The sequence below is a fragment of the Festucalex cinctus genome, chromosome 15, assembly GCF_051991245.1.
Source record: "Festucalex cinctus isolate MCC-2025b chromosome 15, RoL_Fcin_1.0, whole genome shotgun sequence".
In the NCBI taxonomy this organism is placed as follows: Eukaryota; Metazoa; Chordata; class Actinopteri; order Syngnathiformes; family Syngnathidae; genus Festucalex; species Festucalex cinctus.
The window spans coordinates 19,644,575-19,669,382 of NC_135425.1; the positions used below are offsets into that span (position 1 = coordinate 19,644,575).

General features: G+C 39.5%; 1 protein-coding gene across 2 annotated transcripts in view; it reads right to left on the bottom strand.

Annotated features, from left to right (window-relative positions):
- The window catches only part of brinp1 (bone morphogenetic protein/retinoic acid inducible neural-specific 1), a 214,413-nt gene that overhangs the window by 128,439 nt on the left and 61,166 nt on the right, over positions 1-24,808 (bottom strand). For both annotated transcript variants that reach the window (XM_077497593.1, XM_077497592.1), the window contains one exon: positions 24,510-24,700. The gene's annotated coding sequence lies outside the window, so the exon portion shown is untranslated. The remainder of the gene's footprint in view (positions 1-24,509; positions 24,701-24,808) is intronic.

A 24,808-nucleotide genomic window follows, 5' to 3' on the forward strand; every position in this document is an offset into this window, starting at 1 on the left:
GAGCATTAATTTTTTAGCGCCTGGTGCTTCAATTTCCCCTAACTTGCAACTTTTGTAGTAGTTCTACAGCCCACTCATCACTGCTTGCCTCCAATTAATATATTGATATTTTTTTAATTGGATTCGCCCCACCTGACAAATACATTGAAACTAAAAGGACACTCAACTGAAGGACACTCGTTGTCCAGTAATTAGGTGACGGAGAAAAGTCTGAATGGTGGAAAACGCGCCTTGAGAAACACAATAACATTAACTCCTCGGTGGAGGTAATAACCTCGATGTATCACCTCTCAGGGGTCCAGTTGAGGGAATAACCCAATGTAAATCTGAATTCCGAGAATGATGATCGCACAGCTCTCAGCCATGCGCGGAAAGGCGTGGTAATGGTCTGCCACTTGCAATTGCCGGGAAGTAACAGAAGAACTCGAGGACCAGCCGTGGCTAACTTCATTTGTACTGGATTCCATATCCCACCATTCCATCCCGCCTACATCAGTCTCTCGAGACATGGCTGCCACTTAAAAAAAAAAAAATAAAAAAATGGCTGCGGTGGCACCCTGACCTTCGCAAAACGTGGCTGAGCAAGCAGCACGCTTGATAATTAAATTCTCCTGGCTGGTCAGCAACCAATCAGCTCAGCTCGGAGATCAATGGCTGATTTTAAAGAGCAAACTAATTCACTAATGGTCACAGTTATTCCAATTTACCTGGCGGCTGAATTATTGCAAAAGAGAGAGAGAGAGAGGGGGGGGGGGGGGGTATTTTTTTGTCGTGAACGCGAGGCTGCAAGGATTATATGATTATTACCCCCCTGAATTAGCAGCGAAAGCACAGAGGCAGTTTATGAGATGGTTCTTAAAGCAGGGAATGTCTCTGTCATAAAGCAACCTAATTAATAAGATTTCAGAGACAGCGTGAGATCAGTCGCCGCGGCTGCATACTTTTTCCACTGTTATGCAGATAAATTGGCCACCGGAAAGGCAGTAAAATATGACATGGAATAATGGCATGGAATTCCAAAAAAAAAAAAAAGAAAAAAACGTATTCATTTGCACTGTGAGGGAGCCGGCACCGAGGGAAATAAAAACATCGCCAGCCTTTAATTATTTTGGTTCGTCAAGTCTATTACTTTAAAACCAGAGCTTGTGAATGAAAAAAAAACAAACACTCAACATTACAGTTGTTTTGAGCTGCCAATTAGAAATGAAGGTTGATTATGAACTATGGAGCGAATACGGCATCTATAGGGAGCGCATACAGCGACTTTGGACTATGGTGCTTATTCATCAGCAATGCACTACTGAGCATGTACAGCCATAGAACCTATTGTATACACCATTGCTCTGATACAGTTGTTGATAAACTATAGAATTTATACACCAGTTACAGAGTTCATAGTGTGATTGGACTATTGTTCTTTATACAGCAACTATGGAATTTATACAACAACGCATAGGCACTGTGAAACTAAAATTAGAACTGTGGACTACGCGTTCGTACATCATATGCAATACAACGAGCAGGGAGTGCATACAGTGACGATGCAGTACGGCACATTCTAGCATCTACTGTCTGTTGAGTTTATACACCAACTAGGGGGAGCCAATACATTGGCTATGGAATATGAAATGTATACAACACCTATGGCCTAGGAATCCTTAACTATGGACTATGGAGTTTACACAGCTGCTATTGACTATGAAACTCGGGCAACAAACTTGGGCTTTCATACAGTGACAGTAACTTAACTCATTTGCTCCCAATAACGTGCAAATATGTTTTTTTTTATGTTTTAAGTGTCCCAAAGACGTATTTATACGTTTTTTTTTGTTTGTTTTTTTTCTTCCTAAAGCATACAGAAGGCTTTGATGCAGCCTTTCAACTGGAAAGAACGGTTGCAGAAATAGTAGTTATTACACAAAAGGCCAGCAGGTGGAAGCAGAGCAAAGGAGATCAACCAGGGCCATCTAGAAAAAAAGCTCAATTACTTACAATTTTAAATAGATTTGTGAAAACTGATGAAACTTAGCTCTCTTCTAATGCCAATTGCTGCAAAACGGAAACAGATAGAAACATTTTTTTTTCCTGATGAAAGAAGAGACTTGAATCTTTCTTTTGATAGGTTCCATGCTTTTATAGCAATTGAACACAATATTCTGTGGGCCTTGCAAAATCAATCAAAATTCAGTAAAACAGCCGGGAGAGAACGGGACCACTTCTGTGAAAATGGCTGGGAGTGAATGAGTTGAGTTCATACCACGGCTGAAAACCAGTACAAGGTCTTTAGTCTTCCATAGTTGCCAATTATACGACTATCTGGCCTATACAGTAGAAGGTGGTCAGCAATTGGTGCAGCAATTACAAAGCAATAATGCAACATTGAGGCTAAAACTGTGACTATGGAACTTATACGGCACAGCTTGTATACAAAAAGGTCTGGAACATTTCTCCTGTGGTTCTAAGTTTGAGCGATTTGTCACCAAATTTGTCAGCGTTGCCGCTTCACGCGACTGTGGTTGCCTCACAGATGAAGATTGATCATTTGTCAAGTCACAAATTGGCTTTCAAGTGCTTTCTCTAATTACCCTGTGGTTTTATTGATGAGAAACCGCTGACTATTTTCCTTGGATTTACCTCAGTGGGCTCAGGCTTTTTTTTTTTTTTTCTTGGTTTGTTTTGAATAAGTCGTCTCGCGCCAAAAACACATTAAGTGGAGGGACATTAAAGCGAGCCACCCTGACAGATTGCACTCATCTGTTCTGCTGGAATAATATATGACGAGAATGTGTGCGAGCAGATTCGCTTCCCTTAGTGGCGTCCCATAATGTGCCGAGAAGCGCCCCCGACACGATTCCAAGCAGCTACGAGGATGTCGATGACAGGTGCTCGCTGCGTGGCTCCTCCGTGCTCTCGCATGTAAATGTCAAACGATGTTATCTACTGTAAGCTAGCCCACTGACCCAAAAGGTGAACACCAAGGGAAAGCATGAGCGCAGTTTTGCCACAATGAGTGCATTATAATACACTAGGGCTGGGCAATAAATAGAATTAATTTGATACACCGTCAAAAAAATTGTTTAAAAAAATCGAATCGTTGAAAATTTGCTAAATTGTGAGTTTGTTTACAATAGCTACCAACTACTTAATTGTGGCATTTAAGCACAAACTATGAATGTTAAGTGTATGTTAAAACTGATCTAGAATCAGTACACGTTACTGGTGTCAAAACATTTTGCACAGGAATTATTGTTGAATAAATGAAACGTTTGCTGGATGTATTAGGTCAAAATTGATTAAAATCATAATCGTCCTGGATGACTGCAAAAATCGAGATTTTCTTTTTTGGCCATATCGCCCAGGCCTATAATACACTGAAAAAACTAGACATAAAAACAAGAAAAAAGCAACAAAATGAGGAAAAGTCTATATTATTAGTGGACGTCAAACCCAAAAAATCTCTACAATAATATGTTCTATGCAGCCCAACTAGCAAAATCCTCCCATTTAGGCCAGGGGGTGGCCATTTTGCCACTTGTTCTCAAGTGAAAATGATCATGACCAATCACGGCTCAAACTCAAAAAACAGGTGAGCTGTGATTGGTCGTTACCAGGGCTGGACCAGGAAAAAAAAAAAAAAAAAAAAATTATTGATGATGCTTCAGTTTGCTATCTCTACATGTTGGGCTGGTCCTTCAAAATTGTGGGCCAGTCTCTTGTGGAAAAATGTAGGAAAATAATAATTAACTCATTCACTACCGGTGACAAGTATACTTGTCAATTATAATTTTTCAAAGTGGGGATAGATGGGAAGAATCTGACTGTAAATGTCAAACTTGGAAACAACTTTACTGATGCCTAACCACCGGTAGATGACATCATTGCCCCATTTTATACGAAATAAACACAGTTTCAGAGTCCATGGGAGAAATGGCTGTATTTTTATGTATTTTACATTTTTCTACTGTCAATTATAAAAGAACGGGACGGGGCAAAAAGTAGAGAGTCTATTCTGTCATTTGGTAGATTTGGCCTATATATAATTATTGAACGTAATATCGCACGGGTATGAAAAATTTTGAAAATTTCTAAAATTGCTGGTAGTGAAAGAGTTAAAAAGCACTGCATCAGCCATAAAAGAGGCCGGCCCACCGGGTATCTGCCCTGTATGATAGATTGCCAGTCCGGCCCTGAGCAACTACGTAGTTTGAGCTTCATTCCCACTACGGCACAACTCCACAGGACAGGAGTTCAGAACATTCAGGAGACTATTGTACTGTTTATCTGCAACAGGTAAATATCTCCAGCATGTCTTAAATAGGCCCCCCCGTTGAGACTCAGCTCACCTCAGCTCCCATTAACACTTTACCGTTGTTATTACGTGACGAATTAGACAGCATTTCCAAGGTATCTTCCCACTGTGACTGATCTGTCACCCTTCGTTCATGTCATAATGTATTCAAGTCTCACTGCGGGTGTCGCCTCTTTGGCTGTGATGAAAGCGTTGCGAGGTCGACTGTTAAGATTGCAGTTGAAGTGAGGAAAGCAAAAAGAAAAAGAGCATCACCTTATCAGGTTGAGGCCATGTTTTGCTCGTCCTATTCCGGTAACCGAGAAGGGGAATAAATCCGAGTCGTTTTCTCATTCCTACGGTTTTATCGGAAAATGACGCTTGAACGGAATCATGTCTTTGCCCGCACCGACTCATCTCTTTCCACTCTTACCGACAGATGTTCATATATCACAAGGAAATATATGTAATGGGGGGGGGGGAAAAGGGGGATAGAAAATGGAGAACAGCTGCTGCCTTCTCAAAGGAGGCGACTGGTCGCAGAATGCGCAGAGAGGTTTTTGTCCAGCTGCAGTGGGTTTATTTTTGCACTTGCTCTGATGAGGTGCCATCTCGGAATCTAGCGACCTCATTTCTTCCCAATTTGCTGTTTACTTTCCAATTCACCCGCCTGGCGAATTACTAATGAGCAGACTTGGGGGGCTGTCGGTTTCCTGGGCGAGCAGAGGAAATGAAGTGTTAAGCCGGTGTCCTGCCCGCTCCCACTGTCCCCGCATTCAAAGTCATACATTTTGCGGAAATGAGAGCGAATCAGAAGAACAAGCGAAGAGACTCGGCGGGTTCCGTAAGTCGGCTAAATCTGCCGAGACGCATGGCAGATGGTTCCTTCCAAGTGACTCCCATCTCAATTCCTTTCAGATTAAGAATTGCAAAGCGAGACGGCGCCGTATTACCAGTGCCTTGTGTCACCAATATCAATATTGTAAAGGCTGTTTTGTACTGTGCCGGGCTCAATCCCAATCATAGAAGGTACCGGCCTATCCTCTGCCAACTGGCATATACAAGCCAACTTTGGAATCACACAGATGTGCCGCGTCAGCTCTGTTAAATACCGTGACACTATGTCACCCGCCTATGACTTCAACGAGAACAAGAGGGACGCAGTAAACAGATTATAGAGGACATCCAACATTTGTTGCCTCCGTTCGGGCTGCCAAATTTTCAATATTGAAAAACATTCCATGGGACTAAGCAGTCATTTTGGCAAAGTCGCTCGAAGCAGACCAGGAGAAGCTTATCCAGGCTTTAATCTCCAGTAGACTTGACTCTTGTAATAGTCATCTGACTGGACACTAGGGATGTCACGATAAGGGCAATATCGTGATATTGTGATATTAAAACTGCCACATTATCATCGTCGTCATGCTCACAATATTTAAAAGGAACATATCTGTTAAAAAAAGTCAGGTTGATTTCCATTTGTGCAGTTCTAGCGCACTCTAGTGGCTATTTTATTAGTGCCATTTAATTTTCATTAGGGATGTTTTGGCCTTCTATGTTTAAAATCTATGCTAATTGTCACATGAAGGGGAACCTAATTTTCTTATGAAGCGATCAATGTGTGCTTGCATTACCAAGTAAGTGCCTCAATATTATTATTATAGATTTTAGGTGATTTATATTCATTGCTCTTATGTACAAAAACACAATATTGTGCTTTTTTTTTTACAATATTGTGATCATTGTGATAATTATCGTATCGTGACCTTCATATCGTGATAATATCGTATCGTGATGTTTGGATATCGTTACATCCCTACTGGACACCCTCAAAAAGAGCATCAAAAAGTGTTCATTCAGAACATTTGCATTTTGTCGTCTATACTTTCCATTTTAATGCCTCACTGATCAATCAGTGGACTATAGTTTATCTAGCTGAACCATTTAGATACCCTAACACTGTACTACCACGTGTTTTTTACCCAACATTCAATCTGCTATTTCAGTAGCACATTTCAAAAGTACCGGTCGGCGAAAAAAAAATGCAGAGATTACTCCCAGCCATTTTCACAGAAGCAGTCATGTTTGCTCCCGGCTGTTTTACTGGATTTTGACTGATTTTGCAAGGCCCACAGAATATTGTGTTCTATTGCTATAAAATCAAAAATTAAAGTCTCTTCTTTCATCAGGAAAAAAAAAAAAAAAGTATGTTTCTATCTGTTTCCGTTTTGCAGCAATTAACATTAGAAGAGAGCTAAGTTTAATCAATTTTCACAAATCTATTCAAAATTGTATGTAATTGAGCTTTTTTTCTTCATGGCCCTGGTTGATCTCCTTTGCTCTGCTGCCACCTGCTGGCCGTTTGTGTAATAACTACCATTTCTGCAACCGTTCTTTGCAGTTGAGAGGCTGCATCAAATTCTTCTGTATGCTCTAGCATAAAAAAAAAAGGAAAAAAAAGTATAAATACGTCTTTGGGACACCTAGAACATTAACAAAAAAAAACATATTTATACGTTATTGGGAGTAAATGAGTTAAGTATGGTTTTGTTTGATATTTTCAATCATTTGGATTTTTTGTCCCATTTTGTTCAACATACTTCACCAAGTCTGGCTGCACCTTTCCATACATTACAGTTGCTACCCCAGTTACCTTCAATTTTGGGGTGCTTTACCTTCCACTTCAAAATAACAGCAGGGAATCCCGAAATTCACATCAGGAAGAACCACACAACACTAACAAACAACGGAGGAGAACGAGCACATGTAAGAAGAGATTCATTATCTTCAGAGTGACAGCTTCCAAAAAAAATTAAAAATTTGGAAAAGAGAGGACGATTGAGCACACTGTCGTATCCAGGGTAGGCTACACTGATGTTAGTCATGTATCCTCAAATGTTACAATAACACATCTGGGCTTAACCAATGAAAGATCAGCAGTTGTTTACTCACACAGTATTGGCTTGGATTGAATACGCTAGTAATCTTTAAACTGCCAGTAGCAACTACTGTAAATATGCTGTCTAAATATCAATGATGTGGCGTTTGAAATTAATGTCCCTGCCTGCCCAGACAACGGCACACTCTCGAGCTCTGAATAAATAGGAGGAAGGAGCTGCCTCATAATGAGAGAGCCGCGACGGCCTAATTATAAATACAGGTCATGTTTTTCCCCTCTCCCGATTTTTCGATGAAATAGCCCTGAGCAGTGAACGGAACAGAATTACAAAACTAAATTGTCTGTCAGGACGTTCTGCGATTCAAGCTGAAGGCTAACCTTTTATGAAGCAAACACACACTGGAGCGAGAATACAGCAGCAGTATTTGAACTCTTACTAAGCTTCAAACTCGAGGTGGGTACAGTAGCCAAAAATTGGACTCAAGTAAAGGTAGTGCTACTTTTACAATATTAGGACTAAAGTAAAAAAAATATTCAAGTGCTGAATAACCTGTAAGTACCTTCAGATTTATTTGTATTACTTGAAAACAGTGCATAAACATCAAAGAGACAGGGTTAGTTGCCATCTTTTATGGGGCCACAAATGGTCCAATGGTTAGCACAGGCTCCAGCTCACCTACAAGTCTAAGGAGTTGAGCAGTGTAGAAAATGAATGGATGCAGGTTATCTTTCAGGTGGAATAATATTAAGTTGAATGGGAGCAACAACCACCGTATGAAACATAATTCAAGGAATGATCTTCTGAGCGCTGCATATTGCAATTATATTTCTATACATGTATTGTGAGATTTCTTGAGCATTTTTAGACAGACAGCATTTAAAGTTCTGTTCTCAATTATTCTACTCCATTTCTATAGAGCACTTCACAATTTTCTTTAATATGGAACCCAAGGGCAGCAGAATGAGCAGGTACAATGAAAACAGCAGAGGCCCCAGAATTGAACCCTGTGGAATACCATACATTATGTTATTGTATTTCAGTTTTACTGAGTTGTATTTCTGTTTTATCGTACATTACATAAAGTATGTTGTGTTGACTGACTGTTAAGAATGTTAAAATGTTTGTTTTTTTTGTCCTAATGGCAAAATTACTTTGAAACCGGAACAACTTAGAAGTCAACAAATAGTTACTTAAAACGTCCATTAAATTTGCTGTATTCATTATTTTGCCCATAATTACTCAAATCATCTCTCAGCACCAGAATTTGCAAAGCTATCCATCATATGAATAATAACTATGAAAATGATTGATATTTCTCAAACCCATTTTCTTACAAATCAACACAAATTCAATTCAAAATTTGGCCTCTGTATCCTAACAGCAAATAGAAAGTCAAGCTGTCACTGCAGTTCTATTGAAACTCGGGCTCAGCACTAAGCATTGCTCCTGATAGAAAGATTTGTCCACGTATAACAAGAGACGCTGACTCACTGTAAGTAGTTTACTTCTCTACTTGACTGCAAATCGATGTGATAGACGGAACGCAAGCAACCCTTTTCCCGAGCTGCTTCTATTGTCTCGTCCCCAGATGGTAACGCAAACAAACCATCTGGTGCGTCACTCTACACGAGCCGGGCAAATGTGCACTCCATTGAGTCTTTGAGAAGCCGCACAAGGCGGACGGAGGAACGTCGATCTAGATTGCGTCGAACCGCACACCATGGAGAAATGCCTCATTTCGGCGCCCTATTCCGCCTGCTCTTCCCTCTGAGGTTATCCTCAGCAAGAAACGCCCTCTTGATGCAGGTTAGAGCAGCCATTCCAAGTGTTAAGATTGGAAATAGAGTGCTCTTGACCTCCGGCCTTTGAAATTCTCCCGCCGCCACCATATCCCTCCCTCCCTTGAGCTCTCTCTCTCTTTTTTTTTTTTTTGCAGCTCAGAGGCTTTTGCCACAGGGCTCGCGGTTTCATTTCTCACTTCCTTTCTTTCCAAGATGGACGGGAAAGCAAGCTACCATGTTGCTGCAAATGACATTGCACCAGTGTCGAAGATGCGCATACGACCTCGCAATCATGTGATTTCTTGAAATTTTCCAAACTCGCCAAAATAAATACTTGACTGAAGACTGACTGGATGTCTGCGACAAACGTGCAATTCATTTTGAGTGCTTTTTTTTTTTTTTTTTTAAATAAGTGTTATTTATATTTAAGCTGCTTAAAGTAAACTGGAAAAAAGCCTCAACGTCTTATCGTTCTGTTGCCAAATTACGCAGCTCACTGGACGTGTCAGCAGAATATAAATGTATTTTCCGGGCGCCCTTGGTTTACGACTTAGTTCTATTTCTACAGTGGTGTAACCTGAATTTGTACACAACTTGGACTTGTATTCTATCACTCTGAGCCAAAGAATACAGATGTGTTTTAAGACGTGTAATTCCTGAATACGATTTTGAAGGGGTGGCACATTTGTCTAAATGACACTTTGGGAAAATTTCTGGTAAAAAAATAAATAAAATAAAAAAATAAAAAAGGCTATATTTTCAGTTAGCTTTAAATGGCATTTTTACAAATTAGGGAATCAGTGAACACGCTCCTATTGGTGTAGTATTATTTGCTATTCACAAATAATACTACTTTCTTATGTGGAACCGAACCTGAGCCGTTTTCTGAAAACTCACCTATTTGCAACTTTTGTGCTCTTTCTATAACGCTCTAAGATACTGTCAAAGCCCTGATTAAAGGAAGGGAAACTGGTGTCAAGGAAATATGTTAAAGTGATACGTTACCAAAGCATTTGCATATTGGGGCGGAGCTAAGTTTAACCCGGGTTTTTAATATGATGGGCTTGATTATATTTAAGTGTTTTGGGAACAAAGTATGTGATATTTACAGTTTAAACTCTTAACTATTAATTTGGCATTTGTTATATTTGTGGCATCTATTACTGTTTTGTTGTTTTTTTTTGTCACAAGTCCATCAATAGTGGGTGTTTACTATGCTTTAACCTGTTTCTTTCAATGAGCACAAAAACAATTATATAACAGATGAACTGTATTTTCAATTAGCTTAAAGTATTTCAAGATACAATATAACTACGGTATGTAAACTTGTCAGCTATGAACATTCCTGTGATTCTGCAAGCCGGGGCCTGACTGGATGTATTTTTAGCTCTAACATGATCAAGATTGTTGTGCAGCAAACTGTGCATTTTTTTTTTTTTCCTGCTAACGAGTGCTCGAATGTGCTGTGTTGCCTTTTCTGCGCCCTACATGGCAGACGCGGCGGCATGCTGAGTGTGCACGTTGCGAGAACACGATACAGTACTGCTAAGCTTCACCTGGACCGCTTTCTCTCTGTCATTACCACTAACAACAGCGGCTCCATCAGCACAGGCTGCACTCGCAGCATCTGTGGGCATATAATGCTCTTGAGCCCCTCGTGGACTCGTGTCAATGTATACTGGCCGCCCTCTAAGAATTGATTGTTTGGAATCCACACCGTAAATCTATAGCATGTATGTGTGCATCCGTATACTATCAGTGAACCGGAAAAGACGAAACATGCAGCTAACACCAATTCCAGGACCAACTGATACTAAAATATGGGTTTCTATTAGTGTTGTTCCGATACTGTTTTTTTGGCTCCCGATACCCAGGTTTGCAGTATCGGCCGATACCATACCGATACTTAAGGTTTTTTTTCCTCAACATGAAAAAGCTGTCCTGCCATTGGATCAGAGCATTCAAGGGCCAATAGGATATCTTAGATCGGCATGCAGTGAACATGTCACATATCAGTGAATGTCCTGCACGAGCAAGACGCAACATGCTGCAACCAAAATTCTATATTAGTGTTGGAATTAATGGTATCGGCATGGTACTTGTGAGTAGTCACCGATACCGATACTACTGTTTTAATGCAGTATCGGCACCTCTGCCGATACCAGTATCGGTATTGGAACAACACTAGTTTTTATGCAATACGGAAAAGTATGGAAATAAATTTCAGCAATTTCCAGGTATCAAAAAGTATGTAAAATGAAAAATAATGTATGGAAAAATATTAAATATATTACTGTTTTCTTGATATGAAAATGTATTGTTTCCAAAACCATTTGCGGGTAAAAGAGGTACTCAACGCCAAATCTTTTTTTTTTTTTTATGTTTGCTGATAACCTGTAGCAACACAATTTGGCTGGCTGTCCTCTCATTGGTTGAGCACGTCACTTTGTGAATCTGATGCGGTGGTGTAAGCCTAATGGTCCTCCAAGCAGCGTCCCTTTTGCGCACCCTTTTCAAACATTAGTGCGGTGCAAATTTACACAATTGACTTATCTTTCTAAAAGCAGACATTTAATAGATGCCTTGATAAAGAAATGCACATTGTGGTGTAGAATCATAGGGGTAAAAAGCATAATAGCGCAGGAGTCGCAACAATAAAATGGCATATGTTAGTTGAAACATTAAAACAATCTATCGTCTATGGATTGGGTTTTACATAAATGATAGCTTCTGTGTTATGAAGTGCACATGATTACCATATCAGCAGTCGAACTGAAATCTGACAGAAATACAAACGATTCCGACAGTATGCTTGAGAAACGCTCATCACGCTGCGCAGGGTTTGTGTGCTAAAACATTTCAGCTTTTTTTTTTTTTTTTAAATGGGTTGATTTGTGTTTCTTTAGTCTCAGTTCTGACACGACGGATCTATCCATCTGTCTCCTCTTTTCTCCGAGGAACAAACAACATATAAGACGATTGAAATGGCTCCACTTGTGCTATACGCTAAAATTAGGAGAAGAAGACTGGCAGGGTGCGCTAGTGGTTCAGTTCATATTCAACAACTTAAATTAGTTTTTTCATGTGGAAGGAAAGTGCTAAAGTTTCTTGCCAGGTTGAAATCAAAAGAGATATTGGAGCACACACTCCAGTCTCGACTTTATCGCCATCGGTTGATTTGCGATTCGCAAATATCCCAAAAGCAAAACACAATTCATTTTTTGTCTTGATTGTCTTTTATTATTGTTCAAAGTCAGCCCATGGGGTGAAACATGAAAGCCTTCCAATTTCACGTCGGGAAAAATGTTGCATGTTTCTACACAAGGAAGAGGCACGTTTGGAGCAATATTGAACAATATTACCAGGATATTGCAGTTTATTCCAAGTGAAACTTGAGTTAAAAACTGATTTAAAAGGACTACAATGGACAAATGCGGAGAAATGGGGCGCAAATCGTCACTATGATTTTCTTTCATACTATAAATGTTGGAATGCTAATCAAAGCAAAACCTGTCATACTCTTTAACTCATTCACTCCCAACTGTTTTACTGGATTTTGACCGATTTTGCAAGGCCTACAGAATATTGTGTTCTATTTGTTATAAAAACATGGAACCTAGCAAAAGAAGGTTTACCATCTCTTCTTTCATTAGGAAAAAAAAAAAGTGTATTTTTATGTTTCCGTTTTGCAGCAATTAGCATTGGAATATAGCTAAGTTTAATCATTATTCACATATCTGTTTAAAACAGTGGGGAAAAGAGATTTTTGCAACATGGCCCCAGTTGCTCTCTTATACTCTGCTGCCAACTGCTGGCCGTTTTTGTAATAACTACCTTTGATTCAAGCGTTCTCTTCAGTTCAGAGGCTGCATCGAAGCCTTCTGTATGCTCTAGCATAAAAAAACAAACAAACGAAAAAAAACGTATAAATACGTCTTTGGGAGCAAATGAGTTAATGTCCATGTGTAAAGAATTGTGTCAATTAACTGACATAATTACGCATAATAGCCATTCATCCCTAATGGGAAAAAGAAAACAGCTAATGTTTAATATAACGAGTACAATATATGGTAAGACACCACATTTAAATTAATCTCTTTGTTTTGTTATGGGAGGTGCTGCTGTTTTGGCTAGCGTTTAACTCTAAGGTCTGAGATAATTTATACTTTAAGGATTTTTATTTATTTTTTTGGTGATGGAAAAAAAGGAACCCATTTGTCATTTACTTTTGTCCAGCTGTCCACGACCCACCTGGGATTCTAGACCGAATGCACCCGAGCTCCCATATGTTCCCCTTAAAAATCATTGCACAAAGCCATTGGGGTTTTGAAGCCAAATAATTGCGCTCAACTTTTCTCCTGTGTCAACTTCCATTTCTCCTCCAGGCTCATGTATCCCCCAACACTCCATCTCCGTCACCCCGATTTCCTCCGAAATACAATTCAAACACGTTGGACTTGTAGGAGGTGTGCTACGTGATGACCATGTGTCGAGATTAAAGAATGACTACTTCGCTTCCTGACGGGGAAAAAATAGCATTCCTATAATTACTGATAAAACCCAGCACACTTCCTCCTTCCTCCCTGTCCGCCTGGCCTCCGTGTCAATGTGCAGGGCTGAGTGATTTAAGCTGAAAATGGTCCGAGCCGGCTGCTTCCTTGGCAGTTGCTGATATTGCGCTTTAGTTGAGGGAATTCAGGGCCAATTGACCAGCTTTTATTCACCTTCCAATTGCCGACTCTTTTGAAGTGAGACCGCGCCGTACCCCAGCCGGGCCGCCGCTCACAAAAAAAGGAGCTCGCTCCGCAACAAATCGCGCCGATACTACACGCCTCTGAACGTTCAGTACAGCTCCTGCCTCGACATTCTGACTTTGTTGTATAACCCGCAGTGGCTGCACAACAAAGCGCAGCAGGTCTTTTTTTTTCCTATCTTTATGCTGAGTGCTACATGTGTGCGATGCTTTGCCAAGACTGAAGCGCTGCGATTGTTTTTTAGTAGCCTCAACGGCCCCGGATGGAATCGGAATGTGAGTTGTGTCCGGCAGCATGATGTAGCCTGTGCTTGCACTGAAGGGAAAAAAAAAAAAAAAAAAAACTCAACATAAGTGACCAATTATGTGACATTTTATTCATTTCCAGCACAGGGTCCTAGTGGTTCAGGGTTAAAATCTAAAATCTAAGCTCTGGTCTTCCTGTATGGGGTTTTCATGCTCTCTCTGAGCCCGTATGAGTTTCTGTAGACACTGCATTTCATTTTTGACTTGCAAACTGCGATACAAAATGACTATTTTGAGCCTTGTGCCCTGTGATTGGCTGGCAACCAGTCCAGAATTAACTCAGCTTAATCTGAAGATGGATGGATGGATGGATGGATGGATGGATGGAGCCTAACTCACCCCGGTTGTACTTGCTATTCACGAGGAATATCTTTCATTGGTAAAATTAATCAATAAAATAGGGACGTCAAAATTTGCACATGACATGATTTTTTTTATGATTGGGGTCTAGTTGATATTTGTGATGAATGAAATGAGCATGAGTCAATGAGTTGCTTCATGTTGTAATTAATGTTGCTCTTAATTTGAAATGAAAAATGTATTGATCCTGTCTGTAACATCCAACATGAAACGCTAATACCATCTTGAGGCACAAAATTATCTAAAAAAAAAATTAAAAAAAATCGATGACTCACTCATATGAACTTGTATAATACTGTATATCTTTTTAACTTTAAATAACTAGGAATTACTATACAATTACTGTATAAATAAACTAAACAATACAAGCAGATTTGTATTAGGGAAACATTTTTGTCCATGTATGTTATTTAACAAGAGTACTAAAAACTTGAAAAACTTTTATTGAACATTTAGAACAGATATAAAATGCACAATTAGTTTGCAATTAATCCAAAGTTAACTATTAGATTAATTACAATTAAAGAATTGTAATTCTTAAGGAAGGTAATTAGTGAATTAAACGCTATTTAAAGATGCTATTTCTTTGCTATTTAAAACCCTTCAAAGGCATCTCAATGACATTTCTGTGATGCTTTCATTTAAATACCCCATGAAGCCAGTGGCAGCTCAGAATGTGAAGAACAAAAAAATAAGCTACCATAAAGATTGTAAAGATATGGATCATATTTTCATTGGTGAAGACAGTGCTTCACAATCACGCTGCCAAATTATGCTTGTTAATTAGGGTAGTCGTTCCGCGTATAGTCGTTCTGGATAATACAGTATTATATGCTACAGCTTTGCTGCATCGTGCCTAAAAATTCTCCTTGCTGAGAAATAAAAAGAAGCTAGCTCGTCTCCGTGGTTCCGATGCGATGACTTCCATGTGGCGTGGGTGTCGCAGTTTCTTATTGCACTGCAGTGAACTTCACCTTTTTGCTAGTCACAAATTCACTTATTTGCATTTTTTTATGTGGAACATATTCTTAGCTATTTGCATTTTTGCTCTTTCTTAGCACCCTAAGATGACACAAGATACCAGTGGCTGTCAAAATAGGTCAAGCTAACAATCGACAAGATCTTGTTAATGTTTGACATTTTTACGCATTTCGAAAATGACATACATTTGCAGTTTGAGTGCATTTTTTTTTTTTTTCAAAAATCAATATGTAAGCCACTTATAGGCTAATATGAGATGATTCTGAAATTATGAAATGTTTTTTTGGAAGGGATAATATTACAGCTGAAACATTTTTTGGCATTTTCTTTTAGTTTGTTTATTTTTTGCTGTTCACAGCAGGGCAAATTGCAGACGTTTATTTTGCTTTGAAGTGTAATCGAGGCGAGCAGTCAAGCACAGCTGGCATTAGCATGATAATGTCAACTTCATTTTCCTCATGCTTTGCAGTCTCAACTCGCTGAGCCAACACTGCCGTGCTCTGAGCTTTTATAGAAACGTGTTCATTTATTCAAGAGTTGTTTTTTGTTCCCCGCACTTCACTAAGAGCCCGCGCAAATGCATGACTCTGCATTTTTAGCGTCACGGGGCCTATTTTTGTGTCACTTCATCCGGGACAGAGCTTCGCCGCAGCACTTGGTCTCCACCATCTGTGTGTCGAGACTCAAAGCCGTGAGATGACAGCAATTTCTTGTATGAATGATCAAATCGCAACACATAACGTAATATATGATACAGTATTAACACTGCGTTGAGGAGTGGCTACTCCATGTGGCGGAAAAAAAAAATCCCTGGACCTTCAAAAAAACCCGACTGAGGATGGCAGCAGCCATCTCAAATCATATTCCCTTTATGACACTCTAACCTTGGCACAGAAAAAAATGTTCATGGACAGAAAAAAGGAGTTCAGCAGGGGGCCATTTTAAATTAAAGGCTCAGCGCAAGTTAAAAATGTTTTTATAATCTTGCATTAAGTCCTAAACCTGTCTCGTAAATTTTGCCGCACCACATTTATAATTCATTGCATTCCGCGTTTTCTCCATTTCCAGCCTCAAGTTCTATAGCTAAATATTCAATGTTTTGTTTTTTTTCACAGAAACCATGCTGACAGCTGACCTCACCCTCCTTCCTGTAAGTAAACCAACTTTTATCAGTCAGTTTTAAATTATGTAGACAGAACTCATATTACTTGTCCTCATTAGGGTCGCGTGTGAGCTGGAGTCTATCCCAGCTGACTTTAGGCAAGAGGCGGGGTACACCCTGGACTCGTTTCCAGCCAATCACGGGGCGCATAGAAAAACCAAGCATTCACACACGCACACTCACACCTATTGACAATTTACCATACAGTCTTCAGTAAACCTAAAGATGCGTGTTTTTTGGAATATGGGAGGAAGCCTCAACATGCAATCTAGAAGGCTGGAGCCATCAGAACTGTGCGGCATGTGACGTCACGTGATATGGTGATAGAGCTAACCTAAGACGCAAAAAAATATCCTATAATTTATCAGGTCTCAATTCTTTCCTTCGATGAAGAGCAACAGACTTGTTGTGAGAATGGCCCTTTATAATTATGTTAATAAATCCGCAAGAATAAATCGACAACTGTATAATAATAATTTTTTTTTTTTTTTACTTTTAATAACATTCCTCACCCTTAGGCGAGTCTTGTTGAAATGCAATAATGCCAGAGCCCTCGGGTGACGTTTGCCTTCCAAACACGATTCCTTTTCATTTACATGCAAAATAATCAAATCAGTGGATCCAAACGAGCAGAAACGTCAGGTCGTCATGGTTAAGTCAAACTTTTTTTTTTTTTTCCCCTCATTACTTCTTCTTAAAAGGCAGATTTAAACCGAATGATAAAGTAGAAATTAAGGTGGAGATGCGTGTGGTAAGTGAGGTCGGTTTTACCATAGCAACAAGGCCAGGAAGTAACATTCACCGACCACAAATGTGCATTAATTGCTATCCAATCAATGTTCCCCATTGGTTGGATGTGACAGGATGTGGTTAGTGCGCTCCAAAGTTCACATCCAGATGTGCTAATGGCCCGTCCATTGAGAGAAATGCTGACTGAAAATGACAGATTTCATTGTCATTTAACTCATTCACTCCCGGCCATTTTCACTGAAGCAACCCCTTTACTGGATTTTGACTGCTTTTGCAAGGCCCACAGAGTATTGTTTTCTATTGCTATAAAACATGGAATCTACCAAAAGAAAAATTAGCATCTCTTCTTTTATCGGGAAAAAAAGGTATATTTCTATCTGTTTCCATTTTGCAGCAATTAGCATTGGAATATAGCTAAGTTTCATCCCAACTCTGTTTAAAACAGTGGGGAAAAGAGGTTTTTTTCAACATGGCTCTGTTTGATCTCTTATACTCTGCTGCCACCTGCTGGCTGTTTTTGTAATAACTACCATTGCTTCAAGCGTTTTCTTCAGTTCCGAGGCTGCATCAAAGCCTTATGTATGCTCTAGCATAAAAAAACATAAAAAACGTATAAATACGTCTTTGGGAGCAAATGAGTTAATGTGCACAGTGGCAGATTTTTTAACCGCGGCCTCGCTCAACATGCTCCAGTGAAGATGACACTCGCTTACATGATTTCTCTGAGAAGTTTGTCAATACGGTGGCGGTGCGGGGGTGACTATGTGTCTCTTGCACACAATATAATGCATGAACTGAATGAATGAATAATTCCTAACCTGGGTTTGATTGTAGATCTATAAGTCTATCAATGAATAATACTGAATTCCATATGAGGCAACTCATATTGCATGCCATATAGTCACGGTCCTCGAAGGAAGAGCTGACTCGGTTACCGGCTGCCTCTTCCTCTCTCGTCGCCTACAAACATCAGTGCCTCTTCAGGCTGACGATAAATCCCCTCCCATAACCATTTCTGTCTCCCAAGTCGTTCGTTTGGGCTCACCTGTGCACCAGCTGAGACAGATCATGATTTATCTGCGGCACAAAAAAAAAAAAACATTTTGGTCCTCCTGCTCTTATCTAGTTTTAATTTAACAACTGTAGATTTTTTTTAATTTTTTTTTTCCTGTCAGGCGTTACGAGAGATTATGTGAAATTTTAATACGCAGATACTATGAAGAGAAGCTCCTGTGAAAATCAGGTTATTTACCTTGAGAATAAGTACTATATCATCGCTGTAATTTATATAATTAATTTCAAGCTCCCCCTCAAATTACAGCTCCCAAAGTAAAAATTAAAATAACCGCATACCTCTCTGGAAATGTTTCATTAAAGGGGGGGAAAAAAATGATTAAAAGCCTCATGAAGGCAGGATTAATGGCATTATTTTTACATCCCTAATTAATTGGCAAGTGAGTTGGTATCGCTGAATCATCCGCATAATCAAGGCCAAATTACAACCTCCTTAGTCTTTCTACATTTGAAATTGTGATTGCAACTATAGGCTGCATACTGTATAAACAGGCAGTCATATAATCAGCAAGTAAAGGCTCCACCTAATACCCAAAGTCTTGTAGTCCATATCAGGTGAATCCAGTGGCCAATTAGGCTTTGAGCTTATGAAGTTCAGCTTGATAAAGATCGGGACCAGAAGGCGCTGCATTTTCCATTAAGTGAATAAGCGTTATCATTCATCGTGATTGGTTGGCGAGTTCTGCGCAATTAAAAATGAGGCGTCGCAATAGAATGCAATACTTGATGATTTTAAAGTTCAACGTGTTCACAGTCACATATATTGCAATGCTGCATTGTGAAAGCATCACTGAGTACTGTCGTCTCTGATTCACAGCTTGAACATCAAGACGCTTGCAAATGCAGCAAAATGGCTTTGGAACCGTTTCACATATAGTGACTGATAAGCAATTTGGACTTCAATGGCCCCGTTTTCGTGCCCAGTGCAAGTCTGGCACAAAGCGCAGCCTGACTGTGCGTGTGAGTTTTCATTCTTTTGGTATTGTGGTTGACAAATGCAGGTAGAAGGTGCTTTGTGCCGTTGTGTTTTTGTTTTGTTTTTTTTAATGCAAGAGTATACATAAGGCTTTGATGCAGCTTCTGATATGAAGAGGTGGCTTAAAGCAATTGTAGTTATTAAAATAGGCCATCAGGTAGCAGCAGAGTATAAAAGACCTGCCAGGGCTATGTTGCAACAAGCTCTTTTTGTCAGTGTTTTCACCAGGAATGTGAATATTGACGAAATTTAGCTATATTCTCATGCTAATTGATACAAAACAGAGACAGATTTTAAAAAAAATGTCCTGATGAAATAAGAGACTAATCTTTCTATTGGTAGGTTCCATGTTTTGTTTTGTTTATAGCAAAATAACAATATTCTGTGGATCTTGCAAAATCAGTCATAATCCAATAAAATCAAAATATCCCCTTGCAGATGTTGTAGTCAGAAGGGTCACAAGGTCAAAAGGGTGCTATTAAGATATTTTTAAGATGATAATGTCAATGAATTAACTTCTACAATCATTCAGATGAATTGTCACATGCTGTTGTCATGTTTCTGAATGAAATACGATGACATCCACCAGACGCATCCACAGAGTGCCAAATCTGTCTGCCCGCACCTCGATCAAATTCACAAAATTTGCATTACACCACAAGTTAGACCTGGCTTCTGAGCATCTAAAATCGGGTCTACTTTTGTGTCGCCAAATCGCCAGCCCCCATCTACAAATGCTAACACTCTCAAACACGATAGACTAAACTTACCCCAGCATAACAATAACAACAATCCGTTTTTTAAGGCGCCTATCTACAAAAATAAAACAAGACTCTCATATATTACAGCTTGTGAATCAATATGCATACAGGTGCTAATATGCAACTTTGATGACTCATGCAGAGTGGCCGTTCCTGGCATGTGCAGCCGTACTGGGATTAGCCACCAGAAGTGGTTCCCTAACGCAAAAAAAAAAAGACCAACCCGAGAGACTGACATTGTGGAACGTAGGGAATTTTTGACTCCCTTTCCCATACACACAGTGCAAATAAAATGGCAGCATGGCACATAACATGCATGCAAAACACAAATAAAACCACTATTACTGCAACCGGGAACAATAAAAACGCGCACACACACAACTAATACTATTACAATGGGCAACAACAAACAAAACTGTTAACTTGGTCACTGCCAGCCCAGTAAAAATTAATCTTTGACGTTCATAGCCGTCTATGGCAGTGAACGTGTTGTTTCACAAATCGCTGCTAGGCATGATGGGAATTGCAACTTCAACTCCCACTGTAGTATGCGGGAAACTTCAGAGTTTCCCCCCAGTACTTTATTTGACTCCCCAGCACCCCGCCAGGCTAAGTGTCTTTATTTTGATTTATGTGCTGTACGAGTTGTATTATTTCATTTGTTAGTTAGTTTGTTGCCCTAATTCAAATTACATACTTTGCTGTTGTAGCATTCTGATTTCTTAATTTAATACATTTAACAGTTTTTATTCAGTGTGTAAGTGTGTTAGTGGGGGTGAGGGCTGGGTTGGTGCCAAAGTGGGGTCTGACATCAGGCCCCGTTCAAGCCAAGAATGTAATTGGCTCATGTATATAGAAGAAAAACAACTTTTGGATCGATGTCCTTTGTTCTAGTACGTAACGAAGTGCAACTATTTCTACTGCAAGTTCATTGTTCATTTAGGGCTTTGGGGGCAGCTGGAACGAATGAAATGCTGCTCTCTAAGAGGTGTTGCCGACTTTGAAGAGAGAATGAACAAGGATATAGCAGCAGAAAGTGAGAGAGAGGGACCAAATCTGACTCTTCAGAGGAGCATTTGCGCACAGTGGAAGTCTCAAAAATTTATAAAAATAAAACGTCTCTATTGTGATAATTTCCTGCGCCTGTCTGGGCTCCCAAAAGGCGCCGCACAGACTTCAGTTTTCAAACCGCCTTTTTACTTGAATGGTGTGCATAGCTGCAATTAACTACGAGACTGAGATACTTCACAGCCTAAAATTATTCATACGCTGGCCAAATTTTTTAGTTCAAGTGAGGGTTTTATGTGTCAAATCCTCTGGCTGATAATGATATGAGAATGTGCGCAAAAGTTTTGTTCAAGATCCTTTAAACTATTGCTGCTATCAACTGAAAAGGAAACATACACTCTGCCAGTTACAAGATATAAGGAATATATATATATATATATATATATATATATATATATATATATATGAAAATGTAAAGTACAAGTTAATATTTCAAATTTGAAATGTAAAGTCCTTTCCCTAAACACTTCACATAACGTATTTTACTTAATATTTTTATACAGTATAGTTTAAATATGCATTAGTGATTCATTTTGTTATAATTGCACGAATAAAGGCCTTCCCCTTAACTCATTCACTCCCAGCCATTTTCACAGAAGCAGTCCCGTTCGCTCCCGGCTGTTTTACTGGATTTTGACTGATTTTGCAAGGCCCACAGAATATTGTGTTCTATTGCTATAAAAGCATGGAACCTATCAAAAGAAAGATTAAAGTCTCTTCTTTCATCAGGAAAAAAAGTATGTTTCTGTTTCCGTTTTGCAGCAATTAGCATTAGAAGAGAGCTAAATTTCATCAGTTTTCACAAATCTATTTAAAATTCAAAGTAATTTAGCTTTTTTTCTAGATGGCCCTGGTTGATCTCCTATGCTCTGCTGCCACCTGCTGGCCGTTTGTGTAATAACTACCATTTCTGTAACCGTTCTTTGCAGTTGAAAGGCTGCATCAAAGCCTTCTGTATGCTCTAGCATAAAAAACAAACAAACATAAATACGTCTTTGGGACACTTAGAACATTAAAAAAACGTATTTATACGTTATTGGGAGTAAATGAGTTTTAATAAATGCTTTGCCCTAATTAATGTTTTTTTTTTTTTTATCCCACTGAAGGACGAACGTTTGCAAAGCTAGCGAGGATGAATGATGATTTCTCGTAGAGGTTTGTTCAAGATCGAAACGTTCACTAAAGATTCTCACGCCAACAGTTTCAATGTTTGTTTTTTCATGCACAACCAATATTTAGAGAACTTTGAGCAAACATTGCAAACTCGAACGGACCCAGAATAACCAAATGCTTGCCCCTCAGTGGAATTAGGCATTTCTTTTATAGATTCTCCGGCCAATTTGTCATCACTGTCTGTTGTTTGAAAGAACCACAGAAATTCACTCAGTTGCGGCCACTAGAAAGTTGGAAAAAAAATGTCACCAATCGACAGGAAATTTGGTGCTATGTGTATTATGCAAGGATGCATGAAAAAAAAAAAAATTCAAAGTTAGACTCTTGATTCAGCCATTTTGTGTGAATTTGGCCTAGTGTTCAAGGGAAGAATCGTTCATTTAAATGGTAAAACTGTGATTTACATCATTAAAAATACTTTTTAGGAATAAAACCTCTCTGTTTTTGATCAACATTTAGGCTAACTATGCTAACATATTTTGAGGTTGGTCTTGATGGTGGTACCTGGTGAGCGAGGACTTTTTAAGGGCCTCAATTTGCCTCAAATTTTTTTGGAAGTGTGTATTGACCTAAAGTGCACGTTAAAAAAAAAATAAAAATAAAAAAAAACTACCCCGAAACCAGTTTTAACCTTTAACTCAAAACTGGGTGGATATGTTGCTACAAGAGGACACATGAGACAACAAGACACATAAAAATCAACAGTATGCCAATAATTGCACAGGAAGTCAACCATTGTAGTTTGAAGCAGCCATTTTGGGAGCATTTCAGAGCTCATACTTCAACAAAATCTTTATGTTTCTTAACCAATTACTGTATTGCTGTGGTATTTGATATTGTTTAGTGATTCAAAAACACCTAAACAAGAATTAAGCAATATCACACAACAGTGATTGATGCTGTGTTCACCAATTTCGTTTGGCCATGTAGTTTCCAAAGTAAAATCAGATATTTCCAAATGTCTTATTTTGATTAAATACAAAACATAATCAATTTGTTTTCATGAAGGACAACAGAAATCAATACATAATTACTTTTGAGCCAACAGCTTTTAGTTCATACTTAGTTGTAAGCTTGAATTCACACCAGTGACCAGCACTGACAACATCCCTTGAAAGAAAGCATCTACACTGGGTCATGGAAAAGCCACGCCGTAAATACAGCTCGAAGCTAACGCTGGCATTTTCATGACACGGGGATTCTTGTGAACACGATTACGGCACTTCGCAAAAGAAAAGGCCACCAAATCGAACGAGGCATTGTGACGATAAGGCAGCGGCGTTTCAGATGAAGGGAGGCCAAACAATAATCACAGAATGTATTTACTCTGCTGTAAATACAATGCCGTCTCATGCGACATGAAAAAGAAGCTGGGGGAGAGGGTTGGGGGTTCGGCAAGTAAAGCCGAGAATCGCTTCGGGGAGCCATTTTTTCCCCAACAGAAGCCGATTCTGTGGCGTTGATATCGGGGGATCATTAGCAGCCATCTCGCCTTGGGCCAGAAGCGTGACACCTTGAGTGGAAAAGAGCAGGAGCTCCCCTCACAGTGAGCCGGTGGAACAGCACAATCGAGGTAAACTTTTAGGTGAGACAACTTTCTAGTGACATGCTGGGTTATAGTTCTGCTAGGTTTTGTTGTATTTGTTTTATTAAGAAAAAAATAATACTGTGTTGTTTTGTTTTTTAGATTGATTTTGTTTATATATGTATTTATTTTCATGGAAAATCAGCAGAACTTTAACCCTCATCCTAAACTATAAGAGAATGTATTGATCAAAAACGTCCTTGGTCTGTTTTGTGTGCACGGTGAGACATTTTGAAACTTGGTGCTCGCTCACATGACTATAAAAACAAGAACATAATTCTTCATAATGTAATAATTAGACTCTTGTTTATCTCTCAGTATAAAGACTTCCCAATCAGCAGATATGCTTTCATCCAATTTGTAATATGATATGCTTTAAAGGAAGCATGCTTTTCCCATATCCAATTACAGAGATGCGATACACGTGTGGCGAATGAAAATCTGCCCCAGAAACGTGGATACAATCACGTCATTTGCATAAAGTGTCTCAAAAATCAACGCGTACTGTACTCCATGATAACAATGCTGACCGCGCACGTATGCACGCATGCATACAAGCAGCGTACAGGCACGCACACACGCAGCACTCACCTAAATCAGACGCTCCCCTCCAAGTCTCGGCCCCCCCGTGTGACTTGCTCGGTCAACAACTTCTGCTGGAGCATCCGGTGCTCGGCGACGCTTCTGCTGCTGCTGATGCTGATGCTGGATTGCGGCTAATTGGGCAATCCTGACAATCCTTTTCATGCTCGGGGGGGGAGGAAGAAATCCAGGCTCGGTCGCTATAGTGCACACAGAATGAGAAGAAGAAGAAAGTCCGTCAGGAAGGAGCTCAGTGTGAATGCGTGTGTGTGTTACTCGCTGGGTCTATATCGTTCCTGTGGCTTCCT